Consider the following 19,763-nt stretch of genomic DNA (forward strand, 5'->3'; position numbering starts at 1 on the left):
GTAGAACATAAAAGGAACCTGTTTAATGCAAACTCTCTCCTTTCTTATGACAAAGAGAGTGAATATTACTGGAGATCAAGAAATGTACCCTTCTCTCTGTATATATACCTTGCACTGAAAAATATAGGCTGGGACAAATGTCTAATACATCTCATATTGCTTAAATGAACTCAGCATCTGATATACATCTATCCTTCCTTAGGAATCCTTCTTTTAGATAGCTACTAACTGATAGCTAGGATCTTACACTATATTATTAAGTGGAACAGCTTTAATGGTATGTTAAAATTGAAACTAAAGTAACACTTTATTTCCAAATAAATTGAAATAAACAAATTTAAACCCTATCCTTTCTTTTCCTAAAAAAGGACTTATGTAGTTTTATACTGGTGCAATTCTATGGGTTTATAACTCAATATTACATTAATATAACCATATACATGCATGAAGTTGATCTGGTTTAATTACTTTAGTAAAAACATCAATCTTTCAAATAGAGCAATTACAGTAGCTAAAATCTAGGCACATATTGGGCCTCACTAGATGTCTGAGACCTTCTAAGACAAAATGGTAAAGACCAGCTGTCCATTCCAATGTTCACATTCCTGAATAATCTTTAAAAGGTGAAACTTCCCAAAATATGTCAGTTTAAAAGTAAATAAATTACATGGGCCATGCACTAATGTGTTGAATCAGAATTTCAAGGACCAACGATAAGCATTTATACATTAGAGGAAAATATTTGCCCAATTTATCAACACACAAACAGTAATGAGAAATAGTAAAAAAACAGTAATGAAAATGATAAAAGAGAATTCTTTCAATGAGCTTGGTGAAATTCAAAGAATGACATGGACACTGTAAACCAACCAAGTCTGTTTAGCAGCTCTGCACAGAAGGGGCTGAAACCTCATCAGGAAGGACTGATCAATGCTGCTTTCTAACAAACAAAGGCTTAAGCCTCAGATACACAGGTGCAATTTGGCGCCCTCATCATCTCTTCATGCAGTAGAGGCTTCCACATGGTCAGCAACACTTAAAGATGGAAACAGGGTGGGAGCTCCTGGTTCTTTATAGCTCTTAAATACTCTGTGGTTCCCTGAACACGGAAAACAGGCCTGTTTTTCCTTAGAAGCCAGCAGAAAAAAGTTCTTGAGAAACAGAGGAAAAGAAAAAGAAAAGAAAAAATTGTTTAACTCCGTAGATTATCTTGACCAAAATAATGAATTACCTCAACAAATGCTGTCAAAATCTCAAGGAACTGACTATTTTAATCCTGGCACTGATAACTTAAATTGGTCATCCCAAATTTCCTTCGGAATTGTTGCAAATTATTTGTGTCCTAACAGCATGGAAGAAAAGTATCCCACTCACTGCTGTAAGCACTAAAGGCTATTGAGTAGGACTTTTGTAGGTAATGATCTCAGAAAGTTTTCTTGAAGGCTCAGGGGGAACCAAAGCAAATACCTGGTGTGGGGCAGTAAAGAAGACTATGTTTTCCCATGGAAGGATGAGAGGATGGGTGCAAGTGGAAATATATGAAATTCTGTTTAAACATGAAAAAAAAAAAATGGTCTTGAGGGTGCTCAAACACTGGAATTGCTACTCAGAGAGGCTGTGCAATCTCCAACCTTCGTGATACTCAAAAATTAACTCAGCATGGCACTCAGCAATGTGCTCTAGGTGAAGCTGCTTTGAGCTGAAGGATTAGACTAGACCTTAGTGGTTCTGTGAAATCTTTGCAGACAGGAATTTAGAAGCTACACCAGAATAAATTAAGGTATGGCTTTATTTGACTTGGTCCTGCTGAGAAATATAAAGCTTGGCTCCAAGCTGCACAGGTTAACAGAACAGATGGTAGAAGTATCAATATGCTTTCATAAGACCTTCAGTAGCAGTAAAGGCACATCCTTCACCATGTATTTTGTTCGTGATAGCTGCTAGAGACTGATAGAGACTCAGATCACCATCATCTGTACACTACCAGATCTCCCTATCTCTGAATGACACCTTGCTTTAGAGATCAGATCTTCAGTCTGCATCTCCAAAAAGCCTAAAGACTCCTTGATCCATCTGATGTAAATACATCCAAGAAGAAAGTAACAGTTCTCTGTGCTCAACTGGATGCATTTTCCTAGACTAACAGCTACTTTTGCAAATCCAGCCTGTGAATGAACAGACCTGACTCAGCTGATTTACATCATTAAAACTTACATGCAAGTTCTCAGTTACCCTAAATTCAGTTTCCAAAAACTATAATGATACTATAAATACTAAATAGAATATATAAATAGATATATAATTAAATATTTATCTATAACTATATATTAATAGATATATAAATAATGATTTACAAACCAAAGCTAACCAGTGATACAATTCCTGAAAGTCTTAAAAGTATTTTCATTATTTATTTTTATTTGGTAAGATTAAGAATTAGAAACAAGCAATTGTAGCACAAAAAGAGATCAAGCAGTAATCATTCAATCAAAGTTTCAAAGCCAGAAAAAGAGACATTTACCAAATACCAGCCACCATGATCAGAAAACCTGAATCTGGAGAGACAAAATTTGATGTATATAGAGCTACCCATATTCTTAAGAATAAAACCCAGTCAAAAATGCCAAAGCAATGAAAAGAAATTTAGCAAAGGCCAGTTTCCTCTCATACTCTTGACCTCCAGTGCTCTCATCTCCTCAGAAATACAGGGAAAAGTAATAAATGGTAAATATAATAACACAGTCAGAATCCTTTGGCCATTCTACCAGTCTAAAAGATTTAATTATAAAAGACAGTGTTCTGAGTCATATCAATCTTTAAAAGCTTTTACTAGAGCACAACCCTACTGAATTTTCAGCTGCTCAGGATTAAAATTAATTTACCTTCTTATGATTTCTGTAAGTATCTACAAGTGAGAATTTTTTCAGATGTGATTGCTAAAAGATGTGATAACGCTCTACAACAAGCAATTAGAAGAAATGCTTGGACAGCAGTGTAACTTTAAAAGAGTTTTTATCATTATTGTCCAATTCTGTTTTAGGAAGAATTTGCATTTGCACTGTCCATTTTTTACTCTCCACGCAGAACATACAGATTTCTTACATAGTCAGTAGTCATACTTTCAAGAATGCTACTTCTTAAAGTTTAGAAAATGATTAATAAAGGCTTCAGAAATTAAGAAATGCTTATTAGCTGTTATAAAGGATTGAGTGGAAGAAGCCAATTGATGTTTATAATAACCTATAGATAGATCTGTGATGTGCTTACAAAACATGTAATAATTACTATCCATCTCAAAAATGTTTTCAAAATGCCGATAAATCAACTATAAACTTCTATGAATTGTTTATAAAGTGTGTCATCAATATAAGTGTAGCTGGATAAACAATGCAAGTTAAACTTGCCAGGGGGCTATTCACTGTAGCTGTAAACACATGGAATACTTCATTGTGCAGACTTGAGGAACAGTCTTCTGCTTTCACAGGGATTAATCCTTCTCATCCCTCAGCTGGTGATCCAAATCTTACCTCCCTCTCCTGCATAGTGCCTTCAGATACCTCAAACATCCAGGAAAACAGCAAATTGTACCCACAGAGACATATGGGCCAGAACTCCCCCAGCATCAGTAGGGAGTATGGCTTCAGATTTTCAAAACCTTGGAGAAAATTCCAACCTAAGGAACACCAGGGAGTACATATGTAGGGGGAATATGTGAAACTCCTTAAGGAACTTAACCAGTGAATGTATTAATACTATGAACACAGGCAGGTGCTATTTATGTAACTTTTTTTCCCCCTTTACCGCTGTGTAACCATAAATTATGCATTCTGCTGTTAAATCAGTAAAAATCCTTTCATATCAGTCAAATGACCTCATATTTCATTGAAAGCAAAACCTGTCCTGAATGTCACATCCGTGAGAACACAACAACATGGAATTCTCTTCTGAGAAGTCAATGCAGAATTTCATGGCATATTAATGAATCTTTGCTGACTGTGGTAAGGCTTTCACTTACTGACACATGCTAAATAGCACAGACAGCTATCAGTCCTTGCTGGCTTTTTTCAAAGTACTTTCCTGGTGACAAAAAAAGGCCTATCCAGGAAGTTACACACTCTCAGGAAGTTTGCAGAAGGGAAATAAAGATATTATGCATTATTTCTTGAAAAAAATGTAAAAGGGAGGGTAGAATTGCTAAACATGGGATTTCACCAACATTGGCACTAGAGAGCTCAATCTTCAGCAATGCCATCGTCATTCATATTTCTGCAGAAATCATAGCTGTGCTTTAACAGTAATGTCATATATTGACTGTTTTCAGTAGAAAGCATCAAGAGTGTCATGCTCTAAATATTCTATGTTTGCAGTCCTACAAAGTGAATAAGCTTGTCCATTTTTCATTGCTTATCCCCTACTTCTATCATTTTAGGCAGTGACGTGAACTATAGTGTCTGAAATTCAAGCCCAACTTGCTATCTACCACCACTGACTGAGCCAGTGTGCTTCCACAGGTTTTCCCAGGAGTACGACACAAAAGAGTGCCATGCTCAAGAAAATACCGATAACGTATTGGTTTGGCAAACATTGTCAGGTGAACACATCGCCCCACTTCAGCTCTGATGGTGTCAGAGCAGCACATCAGGAACACATTATAGCTCTGATGGGAGGGTAATGAATGCAGCAACATATTGCATTGAGTACAGGAAAAATCCTAGGGCATTGTAGAAAATCAGTAGATACTGTTTATATAGGCTTGGGGGGATACCAGCAATTCTGAAAAGGACATTGCCAGCCATAACTGAAAAGCAAAGAACAAAGCCAACAATATGGTATTAATCACATGCTCTGTCCGTGTATGATGCCAAACTATTCAAAGCACAGAATGTTCTTTATTCACCTCACTTTAAATTGCTTGAATGAACCTAGCACTTATGAAAATGAGAGATTAAAAACATTGATATCAACCAACCTTTGGGCCAAATCTTACTTATCTTATTGATGCAAGTAGTTCCACTGATTTTAGTGGATGTAATTACTATTGACTTCAACAGAGCTACTCACAGAGTCACGAGAGCAGGATGTGGCTCATTGCTTAACCAAGCTTCCCTGACCACCATGAATGGTGCCAACTCATCGTTGCTGATGCAATGTCCCCCCTTTTCTGGCAATGGATCTCTTGAGCAGAAACAACTGTACACACCAAATTCTGTGACCCTTTTTTATGTGAGCACAGCACCAACTGGACTGAAATGAACTATTTCACTTTCTTCTTCAGAAGCAACAGATAGAACTCCCTGACACCTACAACTTAACAGCATGGTTTTATTGTTAATTTATCCAATTTCTAATGAATGAAACATCTGTGTGGGGCTGGAATTACACTTCTGCAAGGACTGCCTATTCTCTAATATTTATTGTGTATTTGAAAAGGATAGTACAAACCAAACTGATTTACAGTCAGCTTCCTGGGCACAGGAATAGATTGCTTCCAGTAGCAGGTTTCTAGCAGTGGACATCCCTTCTAAATGAGATTAGACTTTTCCCATTCTCCCTGGTTTCAGATTTAAATGCAGAGTCTCATTTATGACCACATCAATATTCTTCTGCAGTATCCCTAAGAACCATGGCAGAATAGAGGAGATTTGGGGGACAAAAACATAGAATGCAAAGAACAACATAACTGAGAGAAATAGAAGGGAATCACAGTTTTTGACATCTTAGGAATGATGCTAAGGATGCCATCTTTTACAGGCTCATTCTTTCCTCAGTCATATTGCTTCAATGGCAGAGGTGGGAACTATTAAATGTGTGAGATAGCATGACAGACATGCAAAACTCAGGAAGGTAGAAGCCTGGAACTCTTTTTTCAAGAATTCAAAGAGGCAGCAAACCAGTGTTTTATGGCAGTTAAACCCACTGGAATATACTATAAGCCAAGAATGTCTGTCTTCAATCCCAGCTTTCCACAATCCACTTCCTATTATGAATGGCTATTTATGGTAGGCACCAATTCTAGTGTCTTTCTTATTTCATTATAAAATTTGAGTTATCTCCATCAATCTTAAATACCTTTGTGGGCAGCTGAGATAAGAACCACTGTGAAGATGTTCTGCTGCACTAGTTCTTACTCATCGTGGTGAGAGGTTATTCATTGCCCTCTGAAATTCCTCACTGGCTCCTGAATGTAGTTACAGATTCAAAGATGACACACATCTATATATTTAAGGACAGAGAGCCCAGATACTTTAAGGAAAAAAGTGATCTTTTCTTACAGAGCAAAGCTCTGCATGTAGGACATTATGAAATTCTTCCTTTATAGAAATAATACAACCAGGCTTAGGTCCTATTACGTGCACACTTTTTAAACGATTATTATCTCAAGCACACAGAATAATAGTTAATATTTCAGATTTTAAAATACAGTGGAGCCTCAATTATCCAAATTCAGTGAACCCAGACAAGGTTTTGCCCCTTGTCATTTATTAATTAAATGGTAAATTGCTTCTATTACTAATTATTTCCACAGATCCATGGGCATGCAGGGCATTCTGGTTACTGGTAAACGCGATTATCAAGCCCTATTCAGTGTTCTTCCCATGTTCTTTAGATAATTGAGATTCTGATGTACTCTGAAACCCATTTAAAATATTTTTACAGTGTATTTCTGGGAGGGCTTCCAGGTCTTGTAGGTCCTCTGGGGTAGAGGCATCCCCAAGGTTGTGGGAGGCAGGAAACTTGACAAGCCAAAAGACAGGGAAATGTGTCAGCCAATACGTAACATAAAAGCAAAACTACTTTGTGAGCTCAATCTGACAAATTTGTAATCCCAGACGTGTATTGGTTTGAATGAGTGACTGGTTGAATAGGATGCTAGCAACTCAGCTAGTACACAAAACTTGTTCTTTTTGGAGGCTGGCCTTTATTTAGGAGAAGTTTAGCTAAAGTATCCTTTGGATGTGAGGGATCATACAAAGGAGAAATGCTGCTAACTAGGGAAGGTGAGGCAGATTAAAAATGCTGAGAGATATTAAGGGGAGAGGTACAGAGCTGTACACAGACCAGAAAAATGTAACAACTTTGGGTGAAACCATGAGAACTCTGTATCAAAAGAACATAAATTGATAAAAATCAGATATCAAATACAGCAAAGAACTGTCTCAACAGTCAAAACAAGTCTGCTTGTCTCTCTCAGTAGAGTCACTTAAACAACCAACAACTCAATACAAAAACTAAGGACTAAGAGGAGTGCAAAATTAATTTAAAAAAAAAAAAAGGACATAAAAGACAAGTTCAGCAACTGGAGAAGATGTTGTACATTCCAATACTAGAGTGCACTTCATAATAATCACAGCAGAATATACAAATGAGGGATTGCTGCTGTAAATTAAAGTATATATAAATAAAAGGAATAGGTAAAAATTAAAAAGTAACAAAAATCTCCATGGGTTTTAACTCCCTGCCTACAAAGAAAGAGCATGGTGTTAGAATCATACCATGGACCATCCTACTAAAATGCTGATAGTGACTATGAAAAGCAAAATGGAAGACTTCAGAGGCAGAAAACCTAAGGAAGAGTGAGCAACTTTGTTTTAGTGCTAAGATAACTAAACCTACTTTAATATGTGCATATTAAAGAACCACTTTGTAATAATGAACATAACACAAAAAAATTCAGTTCTCTATAAGATTGAAAAAAATTCAACAAATAATCCACTACAGCAATATACAATTTCAGGAACAAAATTCTATTCAGAATAAGGAACAGAGAAGAAAGGAAATTAAAAAGAAACAGCTAAGGGTAAATGTTTTAAGATGCTACTGTTAGAAGATATGTTATCAGAGATTCACCTCTCTTACAAGTAACAGGAAAGCCTTTCTTTAAAATAGCTGTAATGATCGTGACCCCCAGTCATCTGCCTCAATAATTTTGAGGAACATCTCAGCAGTTTGTCTGGTAGACACAGCCTGAGGTACTAAAGAGATCCCTAAACAGTTCTGACTTACCTGAATATGCTGGGTTGTAAACTGCCATAATTCAGTTGCCACTTTAGATGGAAAATCCTTTGCAAGAGGGCAAAAATCTCCAGGAGAAATGCAAAATATGATTCCTTTAAATGCAAGAACCTTGCAAGTTGTACTGCAGTAATTCATTTCTACTTATAACTCACAAAACAAATGTATAGCCACATGTGAAAACAAGAAAATAATAGGATTTTTAAAGCAAGCCAAGTAAAAGGATTTACTTGAAGGAAAAAGACACCATTCAAAAAGAGCAAGTTATTTTGAAACACAGAAAGCAGGAAAAAAGTGCATATTTTGTTGATTTTTTTATAAAGAAAATGTTGAATAAGAAAGGCACATGAAAATCTTGAGGAACAACTGTTTAAAGCCATAAATAACCTTTCTGGACACCTTACATAAAATCTGTTTCTGCCAACAGATGAGGTGCAAAAGGGGTGTTCAAAGCACAAAAATCCCAAATAAATTCCTTGCAGTACTGTTCACTACGGAGTAGTTTAAAAAGGTTTACCAGTTAAATCCCTCCCCTGGAAGGTTAAATCTCAGAAAATGTGCAGTGGAAAGAATAAATGGTTCCCATCTAACAGTTATAAAAGAAACTGTTATAAAGAAACTCAGTCACGAAAGAGCTTAACTAATAACTCTTGCACAACAAAAGAACAGAAAGTGATTTAATGGCAATAGTAAAAAAGGGCTTTAGGAAGATCCACATAGATCACTTGGTCTATAGTCTATGCCACAGAAACTGGTAGAAATTATAATAAATAATAACAGACACTTGAGTAGATAAAACAGGGAAGATACAACATGAATTTTTGCAGATGGAAATTTTGATTCACAAATCCATAGAGTTCTCAGAAGGAGGCAATGAACCTATGCTGCTAAAAATTAAATAATATGACAATCCTCACCAAAGTAATTTTCTAAAAGAAAGTTATCATGATATAGGAGAAAAAAACCCTAAATATTCATACAACAAAAAGGATTTAATTTAGGTATTGCTACACTGGAAAGACATCATGGAATCCTTGTGGATATACCTATGAAATAGAACCAGTTCAATATTCAGAACTGATAATAAAGGAGGAGAAAAACCCTTAAAAAAAACCCCTTGGGAATTATTAAGAAAGAAATAGAAAATAAAACTAAAATCATAATGACATCCTTCTAATAAAATCCATTGTAGACTCACATACTGAACACTCTATGTGGGTTTCAACTTTCAAGACAAAAGAGGAAATAAGCAGCCAGAAAGATGCAGAAAAGGGCACAAAGATGTTCAAAGCACAAAACAACTTCTGTGCAAGGACAGATTAAAAATAGTTGGGTTCTTTGCCCTGGAAAATGAATGATTGAGAGAAATATAAAGGAGCCTGATAAAATCATAACAAACAAGTACAAGGTGAACTGTTAATAATTGCTCCCTATTTCTCATTACACATTTCTAGAAAGCATCCAAAGAAGTTATCAAGCACCAGGTTGAAAGCAAACAAAAGGAAGTATGTTTTCACACAGTCTGTAATTAAATTGTGGAATTCATCAGCACAGGATGCTTTCAATGCCAGAAGGAAAAATGGTTTCAAAAAGCAACTGGACAAAATCAGAAAATAGAGCTTAGGCTTTAACAGCCCATTCCATCAGGGCTATTAAACACAGTGATGCAAAAGCAGAAAATGCTACTCCACATAAAGAAATGTACATTCCTGTAGAGCAGAATGAACTGATCTGATGTGCATCAGACAGCAGCTAAGCTTCTACATGGCTAACACATAGATCACAGAGATTCTGGCTTCAAAATGAATTTATGGAGCACATGGATTATGGCTGCAACTGATGATTTACTATTGCACTGTCAACATACTGGATGCTGATTAATATCCTTCCCCAGGTACAACCACAGCTAAAGTGTACGTTAAGGACAAAATGTTAAGAGTGAAACAGAAATGTTTGGAGAACAAGATATTCTTTTGGGAGACTTGTGATATAGACATACAACATATTTTCCTAACTGGATGAGATTCCAATAGGTGATATTCATTTCTGAGATGAAAACCACCAAACTTATGAAATTACCAGTGATGATACCCCCTTTGGTTCTAATGGCTGTTCAGCATTCACACTATGGAGTGATTTGTGTGGGAGCTGCACTTATTCTATTGTGCCTGTTATGCTCAAAAATGCCTCTTAAAACCAAGCAAAAACATTCAGGTCACAGAGCAAAGCACACAAAAGTATGAAAATATCAAAATGAAGTCTGTCACAACAGCTGTAGTGTTACAATACAATCTTCCATGTTATGATTGTATATTTTGTGTTCTGTATAATGGATAGCATCCAGGGAATGAGACTAATTCAAATACTCTTTTTTTTATCCTCTCTGTTCAGTGTGTGGCCCCAAGCCTTGTTTACTGAGTGGCATCCAAGTCTTGCATGAAATAAGATGGGGTTTTGTTTCTGGATTTTCTGTGGTACTCATCAATATAGCCTCTGAATATCTCAACAATCTTGCTGAATTAATCCTCACAATGTACGCTCAGATGTCTGGAATTATTTTAATTCCTCATTGATGAAAATTATGAGAGAAATTATGTGAATTTTTTTATGGCCACACAGGGAGCCTGTATCCAAGATCTGTTCATTCTGAGGGGTGCTGAGCATCTCCTGAACGCATCTTACAGGAGGAGCACTCCAAGAATTCTTGCTCTTCCATCAGATCTGCAGCTCATCTGTAGCATAGACCTCTCCAGTGGGGTAGGATAGCATGGACAGGGACCTCCTTCCTACCACACCATCTCTCTAACGCTGTGAATTAGGAAAAGTGTCTCAAAGGATACATTGCTGCAAGATTTGCAAAGCCCTTGGAGGCATTCAGATCATTGGCACAATGAAGAGTGAAGTTATGACGTTCTGTTGTTACAATCTTATGCAGAAATTTCTCCTTCTGATTTGCACTCTCTAGGATTCTTGCCAGCATTAGGTATTTAAAATTATATTTTTCTAAAAAGTCTCAAGGAGGGGCAGTGGTATGGATGTAAGAAATCATCCACTGACACACGGAGTGTTTCTGTAATGTTAAAGATTTCAATTTATAGTTGTGGCATAGGAATGACAACTTTATGAAACACTCTTTATATACTGCACTTTGTGTTCAAAGTGCATGAAAACACATTAAAAATAGCCTTATGTTCTGCTACCTTAAGGGTCTGTCTCACACCTACCACATCCAAGAAACTGAGAATAAAGCTCAGTGTCTGTTCCTCTATTGTGTTCCCTATTGTGCCTACATATTGCAGCATTTGTGGTCTGTAAGATCACACACTGTAGGAACAACTTTCAGTTCTCTGTGACAATAGGGTGAGTTGAGGACAGACTGGCAATATTTGGAGATGAATTTCCTGCCCTTTGTGGGTTTCAGTTAGACTCTCAGCATTATTTGAACTTTTGTGGTTTAATTTTCTTTGTTGTCGTTTTAATTCTAATGGCAGAAAACCACATCCCTCTGGAAGCAGTGAATCTCAGGATCTGAGGACTAAATGGCCATGTTTTCTCCTTCTGGCATTTTAAGATACATCAGCAAACAGAGAAAGGACATAGTAGACCTGTAGAATGGGATGTAGAGCTTCTTATTTTTTTAGTAAAGATATCAAAAGGCCTAGGAACTGTTGATGCTTAATGGTCTTCTGAAGAAATTTCTTCCCATTAGCATACAATCACAACCACAGGCTCAGAAACTGTCCACCATCATGGGGCAGAAGTTTGTGCATGAAAGCTGCCCTTTTCTCTTTATATGTTTGAAAAAGAATCATAAAATAACTCCATTGTAAAAATAAACAAGGGACTAAAACAAATAACAAATGACTCTTCTGAGAAGAAGAACTGCCAGTTATGGGATAATAGTCACTAACTGCTGCCAGGAGTTTTCTCAATTCCAAGGAATATCAGCATGAGAGATTTTTATTTAGGTCTACCTTGACTAACATACGTAGAAAGGAACATTTCTGGTTCTTCATTTCCTCATTCTCTCAGGTGTCACAGCTTCCTAGCCTTTGCTTCTGTTTATAGTCATCTCTCAATATGTGTTTCAGGAAAAGAAAAATCTAAATAAAGATCATAGACTGCTCCATTATGTGCCCTTCTTCTTCTCCTCCTTTCTTGCGTTTGTGCAGTGTTGTGGCACCTATTAACTACCCATGTTTTCAGAATGACATTATACAAGGTGCAGGATGTACCACTGTGCCCTAAAAATATCAACAACTGCATTAGTCTCACAATAATTAATGGCAGGCATTATGCAAATGACAACTTTTTCACTGCAAAATAATGACATTTCTTCATTTTGAGCAGAGTTATGCAAAACAATGAATTGGGGATGATAAATCACACAGGAGAATTAAGAAAGCCATAACGATCCTGCCCAGGCAGGCAGAAAGACAGACAGACCAACAATTTAGAACACATTGTTTGTTCTCAAACCGCTATTAAGGAATAAATAAAAGCACAGCCAGCCGGTCATTAGAACGTATGTATAATTTAGTTTCCCCCCTTTAGGCAACTGTGCATAAGGGAACGTTAAATTCTAGCAATCGAATTATTACAAGTCACAAGCAAATTTTTTTTTATTAACCTTAATAAGTCATTCACTCAGAGACTACAGTCATCAGGCAAATAAAATATATCACATGTCATTCTCTTACACATTAACTAATTTCTTATGCAAACATCACAATGTATAGCAATTACCACTGCTCAAAAAAGCCCCAAAGTCAGTTTCAATTTATGTTATTGCTTTTGTTCATGGTCATTTCCTGTACAGCTTTCTTCTCTAACCCCATGTTTAAGGTACAAAATGAATGCAAGTAACAAGAAGCTACTTCTCTGAAATGTTGCTGCACTTTTCTCTTTATTGTGAATACTGCTGGAAAAAGATGTCAGTCAGCAAGATCTTGTGAGCGTCAAGAATCTTCTCAAAGGTGACATTGCTTGTATCTCCCAAAGGTAAAAAGTCAACAGTGACCAGAGCACCGTCCCTTCCCCACCCCTTTCTCCACTGCATGCTTCCCACCTCCCGAAAGCGCAGCCCCAGCCCAGCCCTCCCTGTGGCTCCTGCAGGGAGCCCGGTGCAGGCCAGCCTGTGAGCTCCCCGGAACCTCCATTCCCACACTGCTCCCCAGGAGCCGGCTTCCCAGGGACAGTGGGACTGGAGGGGAGCTTTTGAACTCCCCCTGCGCTCCACACTCCTCCACTGCTCCTGACAGTGTCTCCTGATGAAGCGGAAGTGGCTCTGAGCTTTTAATAGACAGCACTCCTGGATCTTTCTTTTCAGTGATTCCTGCTGGGAGAGTCTGATGTATCAAAGAGTTACAGCGATTAAAGCTGGAGAGACCTGTGGTATTTAATCATTTAGTCCCTCCTCCCACCTGAGCTGGGGTATTCCTTATGCTATTTTCCCGATGCTCTATCTAGTCTAACTTTAGAGAGTGCCAAATAACTGGGCTCCCACCTCTTCCCTGGGGAGGTTATCCCACAGTGGCACACCATGAGACTGGAAATTTCCCAAGGTATTTGCTGTAATTTTACTTCTTTATGATTAGTTTTATAAAAAAGGCTTTAGTTTTCAGACTCCCAATACTGCCATTAGATTTTGTTTCTGTGTAAGTGTAGAGACTGAAACTGCATCAGACTTCCTCACATCCATAGCTCAGCATGACACTTAACAACATTATCCACTGAAAAAAAAAGCTGGATTTGGAGCACCTAAATATTATCCAAATCCTCTTTTTATTCTTCATGGTGACTGCTGGCGAGAGCTGGTATGAAAAGGGATCCAGGACAGGACGTTTCACAGCCAATGCAGTGTCACCTCCCTTCTAGCCACATCAGCTGCTCCCCTCAGGAAGCACCGGTGGCCATTCCAAACACACATAAAGCAGAGCATCAGCAAGGATTACATATTCCCCACGAGGAGGTTAAACTGCAGAGCTCTTGTGAAGCATAGTGAGGGGCCTGGAAAACCCACAATTCCTATGTCACAGTGAAGAGTCAATTCCAGCTTTATCTGAACCAAGAGGATCATCCATCCCTTTTTCTCCTCCCCAAATGTTAGTACCCTTGCCTCCAACAAAGACAACTAAGTCAGTCACAGAGACAGACAGAGAGAGAAGGAAAGAGAACAGTAGTGCTGGAAATAACTGGTGTCTTTGAAAACAAAGTGGTAGCAGTTGTTCACTCCCCTCCCATTATCTATTTCAGGACTTTTAGGATTCAGTGTAATTCACCCTGCCTTGGAACATTGCAAAAAATTCTCCACCTCCAGCCTCTCATCCGGAAGTTAATAACATTTTGCAGCTCTCCTTAAATAAAATCCAGCCCATCCTGGATCAATAAGACTGATGCCTATTTCCCTAATGGCAGCCGATTGCCATTTGCTATTCAAATCAGACTAGATAAATTACAGTACATGCCAAGGAACAGGCCAGTGAATTAAGACAGGCCTCCTGAGGACCAGTGATATTATTAATCTTTTAAGACACTATCATATTTCTTCTTGACAGTGTGCGTAGACGCTCAGACATGCTGCACTCAGATTGAAATATCAGCTGCTGCAAAAAATCAATAGCGTTAGAAACACAATAATTTTCTGTCTGCAGGGCCCCCAATAAGCAACACTTGTGCTTCTCCTCCTTTCCACATCTATGCTCCAAATGCATTTGTTTTAAAATCCAGGTTTCAATTCTGAATAGTCATTGTGGTGGACAACATTGCTTTTGTTGTCATCCTTTGCCACAGAAGCCACAAGTGTGCTTCTCGATAAGGTTGTGGTTCTCAGAGACAGCAGAGGGTACTCCAGGGTCAGATACTCACCCAGTATACTTCACTCTTCTCCCCACACCCTCCTGCTCAATCTCTTGCTCTCTCATTGAAGGCTTTATAAAGACAGATATTGCTAGAGCTCCTGTTATCCCTAAGAAAAAAATCCTGGATGTGAACTGACAAAGGGAGACGGTACATGACAAGAAAGGAGAAAGCTTAAGGGATTTCTCTTCAGACTGGCAACAGATAGGGTCAATTCAAACAATTTTGATCTCTTTAGACCTGTGGATGAATTCAATAGAGGCTCTGACAGTCAAGTAAGCTGCCCCTGCTTTCTCAACTACTCTTTATGCTGAAGGGGAGAAAGAGTCTATAACTGATAACTATTCCTAAAAGGGTATTTTATGATTTATGAGACAAGTGGGCTTAGGGAAAAATGTGTAACTTGGGGGATTGGCAACAAGATGCTAAAATAAGGTTTCTCCTCACCCTTGACATGATATCGTTTTACTGTGTGGAAAAGAAAAAAATTCTAAAACACAACAAAATCAGGAGTCTCCACACAGCTCTAAGCTTGAGATTACTCTGCATATAGCTGTATAAAAAACCCCAAACATTTACAGAAATGGACTAGACTGGATAAATTAGGTCCAGGTTGGCTAAGCTGCGATTTGAGATTGCCAGATTTCTGGCATCCCAGGTCAACAGTGACCAGGAAGAGTTGATGAATGTCCCAGTAGGGTGAGAGGAGTGAAGCGATGAAATCATTCAAGTTACATCACAATTAGCAGTTGCCTTCTGCCCTTAAAACATTGTTAACAGCACTGGCAGGACTGGAGACCAAAAATATTAACTCTCCTCTCACTCTTGCACAATTGTGAAGGCTTCAATTCACTTCCATTTAAAAAGTGGGGCAAGCACTACCTGCAACACAGACAGAGCCCCACCTTTGATGAATGCCAAGGTGACCTGGCTGATGGACACACAAGGCTGGCTGATGTCAGCAAGGTGCTCATTAGTAAATAGATGAGGAGCCACTCTGTGCAGCTCTGGGGTATGCTTTACCTTCTCTATGCTGAGCAGAGATCTGGCTCTCCTCCTTCCTTGGGATTCTTAGCAGCCCTCTCTCTGGTTCACAAAGTGACCTGCTTAGACAAAGAGAAGAGTGAGCTGCCATCAGGCTTGCTTCTGGGGAGAGGGCAAGTTTAATAAAGGCTGGCCAGCAGATAAGAATTTTCTTCATCGAGACAGAAATACCAGGTCTCAAACTCTCAAATGTTAAAAGAAAAAGCAACAACTTCGTGAAGTACCTTCAGATCTAGATCCCCAAAGTTTTCAATCTCGATATCACCAGAAGTGACCAGTGTTCCCATCATGGGTGGGAGCACTGCATGGTGCAATTTTCCTGGAGCAAAGGAGGCTCAGGAAACACCTTAATGCCCTCTACAGCTACCTGAAAGGAGGTTGTAGCAAGATGGGGAACAGCCTCTTCTCACATGCAAGTAGCAACACATGAGGAAATGGCCTCAAGCTTGTGCCAGGGAAGGTTCAGATTGGACATCAAGAAGAATTTCTTCACTTAAAGGGTGGCCAAGCCTCAGAACAGGCTGCCCAAGTAAGTGGTGGAGTCACCATCCCTGGAAATCTTCAAGAAATGACTGAATGTGGTACTTAGTGCCATGGTCTAGTTGACATGGTGGTGTTTGGTCAAAGGTTGGACTTGATCTTGGAGGAGTCTTCCAACCTCAGTGATTCTATGATTCTATCATTTTAAATTAGTAGTTACTTTGCACACATCTGAGGAACTGACTTGAGATTCACTCGTTCCTGATTGTCCATAAGCTGGATTTGATTCACACACCTGAATGGAACTGCTCCCAGTATATACAAGTCTTACTCTACTTCCAACAGGTTTTGGTTGTGCCATGTGGGATCTAGGAACGTGTCGATAACACTTCAAAGTACTTGTGAAAATGTCATAGTGAGCCATGTGCATGTGGAGCTCAGCCTAAGCTGTGGGGCTAATATGAGCATTGGCACAAAACTATGCGTGAGCAAGCAGTATGAGGGCTAAGGAGTAAACATGAACAGACAGCATCATGGGTGATGAAGGATGGGATATGAGTCTTCTGCTTTTCCTCTCCAATCTTCAGATCACTCCTCTGCCTGCTGCTCCTCTTTCTCCTCTAGTCTCCTTCTATCTGTGCCATGTCCTCTAATTACGGATCATTGCTGCTTTGATTTCGCACAGTAAAAATCATTAATTCACACAGTACTATGGCTAACAGCACCACAGTTTTGCAGAAGGTGCCATGGTATCTAAGAAAACAAACCTACACATATCACTGAATCATAAAAAGAAGATGAATTCACTTCTCCAGAGCAGGTAAGGGACTAAAATAATCTATACCACCATCAACATTTTGAGATGGGTCTTCTGACAAGTTCCTATGTCAGTCCAAAGAATGGGGTGGTAGTCTAAAGCTACCCCAGAACCTGTGCCACATCTATGCAGAGATCCCCAAAGGTACAGCTGGGCTGCAGTACAGCATCATGTACACAAAACTCCCCATACCAAAGCTTGTAAGAACCATTACATTAAGGATGCCCCATTTTTGTGTCTGTAAGCACACCGAACACCTGAGTATGAACTGAGGTCCTTAGAAAGACATGAATTTCACATCACTGTTTATTGTAACAAAGTGTTTTCACACTAAACTCACACTCCACCTGCATGTATCTTTTTTCTCTTAGAAACTAACACAATTTATTCTGATCAATATAGACTAATTTCTTCTTCTCTTCTTAGGCACTGTTATATGCTACCCTATGCCCCCCTTTATCCTCACATTTGGAAAGGAAATAATTCCTGTAGCAACTGGCCATACAACTATTGTTCACATTTCCCTGATACTTTTCCCTTGGGAAGCAAGACACCAGCGGTTGTTGCAAGACTGTGTAACTAAATGGACTTTTTCATGCTGAAAAATACTCTTGAGATTTAAAAGAAGCTGTGCACATCTTCCTTCTGACATTTCTGTTTCCAACGGAAAGGACTAGACAGAGGGTGGAAGTACACAGAGCGCTAGGGCCATTGCTGCTGGTCAGAGCTGCTTCAGAGAAGATTCTCTAGACAGCCTCCTCCGGATAGATCCTGCTGGAATGGAATCTGCAGACTGTAGTGTTTAAACACCATTCAGAAGTTAAAACAGTAGTGACAAACCCAGTTATGTTTAAAGCCAGATTTCCATTGCAAAACACCCTGCATGCCATCCCTGCTGACAGGCAATGCCAGGCATTGCTGTCAGCCACAGGCTACAAAAGGAAGAGGAAGAAAGTAAATGTACTGCAAGTTTAAGGCACAGACACATACTGCTAACAACTGCTGTCTGCTATCCTTCCTCACCCCCAGTCTCTGCCCCAAGACATTGCTCTGATTTTGCAGTATAGAGAACTGGTCTATGCACAGAAATCTACCTGCAGGCTAGAGCTCCAGGACACCCAGAGAACATTCAATCACCCTGTGCTTGGACCCTGCAGGTAGAAGTGCTGAACGAGCCCATTCTGTGAAGAGGAAGTAGCACAGGGATTATTGTCAAACTCCAGTTGTGATTCACAATAATCCACCGGCTCATTCTATAAAAAACAAAGGGAAACTGGGAGTGCTTTTACAGCAGAAGAGCTGGGAGAAAGTGACAATGTAAGAACTCCATTCTAGATGGGTGGAATAAAGAGTTTGAAGAGCAACTGAGATGGTAAGGAGTTGAATCACTAGACCATGTAAGAAGAAAAAGGAAGATCTGTGTGGAAATGGCCACAAGGCAAAGAAGGTGCAAAGAGAGAAAGCAAAATTACAAGAAAATTCTGTGAGATAAATGAGGATTTTGAAGTAGCTGGGGGAAGAAAACCTAAGCAATGAAAATATGTCAGCAAATCCAACCACGCTTAACCCAACCACAGGTTAGGAGCATCCTCTCTAAAGGATGGAGCTAGATAAAAGATGTGTTCCCATTTCTGGCCATGAGCATCCATGTTTAGCAATAACTTGAGAACAAACCATTTTTGAGAGCTTTGTCAGCTATTCTTTCCACACCACAACTGCAACCTCCCTCGCATGGCCAGAAAGATAACTAAACAAAACATTTATTCAAAACTTTGGATCTCTTCACCTCTTGCTAACAATCCAGCTCTGCTGAGGTCAGAAGTGAGAGGAAGGCACCGCTGTTCAGACAGCTCTGTCAAATGAGTCTGGAAAAGGTAATGAACTTTTCCAGAACAATTGTCTCTATGGTACATTAAAAAGAAATTCTACCAACGCTCCCTGGTTGCACCCTTAATAAAAGAGGTGGAGGGAAGAAGGCCTGACATCAAAAGATCAGGAGCATCCTAATTTCTCCCACTGCTTTCAGTGTGAGTTGGTGCAATGAGCTGCCACACAGCTGGTGGGGGTGAGCCATGCACCGGTGCAGGGCACGCCATGTAATATGTTAGAGCAAGCCATGGCCTCTCTCTTTGTGCGAAGGAACACTCCCTCCAAATCACAGCTAAATCTGCTAAGAGGGGTGGGAGGAAACACCTCCTACTGTGGCAGACCTGCTGCCTTCCTCACATGAGTAAAAATTTGATTTCTCACACTCATACGACTCCATCCCTGCACTGGAACCTCTGGTGGAGGCACTCCCAGATCAGTTACAGGTTTTAATTACGAAATGACAATACCGATGGCTGGCTTTGCTTGAACCAGCATGTGTCACCAAAGCTGATGGGAAATATGTAAAAAAGAGACCCAGTTTAATTAGCCTGAATATTTTACAATGATTATTTTCTACAAGAAAACCATCCCACATCTTGATTTGTCACCTGTCAGGTTGCTGTTCTTATCCACCATGATCTCTCATTGCTTCTTCGTGTCATAAAAAAACCAATGGTGAAAA

At 39.2% G+C, this 19,763-nt stretch overlaps 1 protein-coding gene across 9 annotated transcripts in view; it reads right to left on the minus strand.

Moving 5' to 3' along the window:
* The window catches only part of ZBTB20 (zinc finger and BTB domain containing 20), a 473,346-nt gene that overhangs the window by 244,651 nt on the left and 208,932 nt on the right, over nucleotides 1-19,763 (minus strand). For 6 of the 9 annotated variants that reach the window (XR_010441560.1, XM_064722062.1, XM_064722021.1 and 3 more), the window contains one exon: nucleotides 15,895-15,974. The exons of the other annotated variants lie outside the window; for them this stretch is intronic. The gene's annotated coding sequence lies outside the window, so the exon portion shown is untranslated. The remainder of the gene's footprint in view (nucleotides 1-15,894; nucleotides 15,975-19,763) is intronic. 9 annotated transcript variants of the gene reach the window in all.

This window comes from Zonotrichia leucophrys, chromosome 1 (genome assembly GCF_028769735.1).
Source record: "Zonotrichia leucophrys gambelii isolate GWCS_2022_RI chromosome 1, RI_Zleu_2.0, whole genome shotgun sequence".
In the NCBI taxonomy this organism is placed as follows: domain Eukaryota; kingdom Metazoa; phylum Chordata; class Aves; order Passeriformes; family Passerellidae; genus Zonotrichia; species Zonotrichia leucophrys.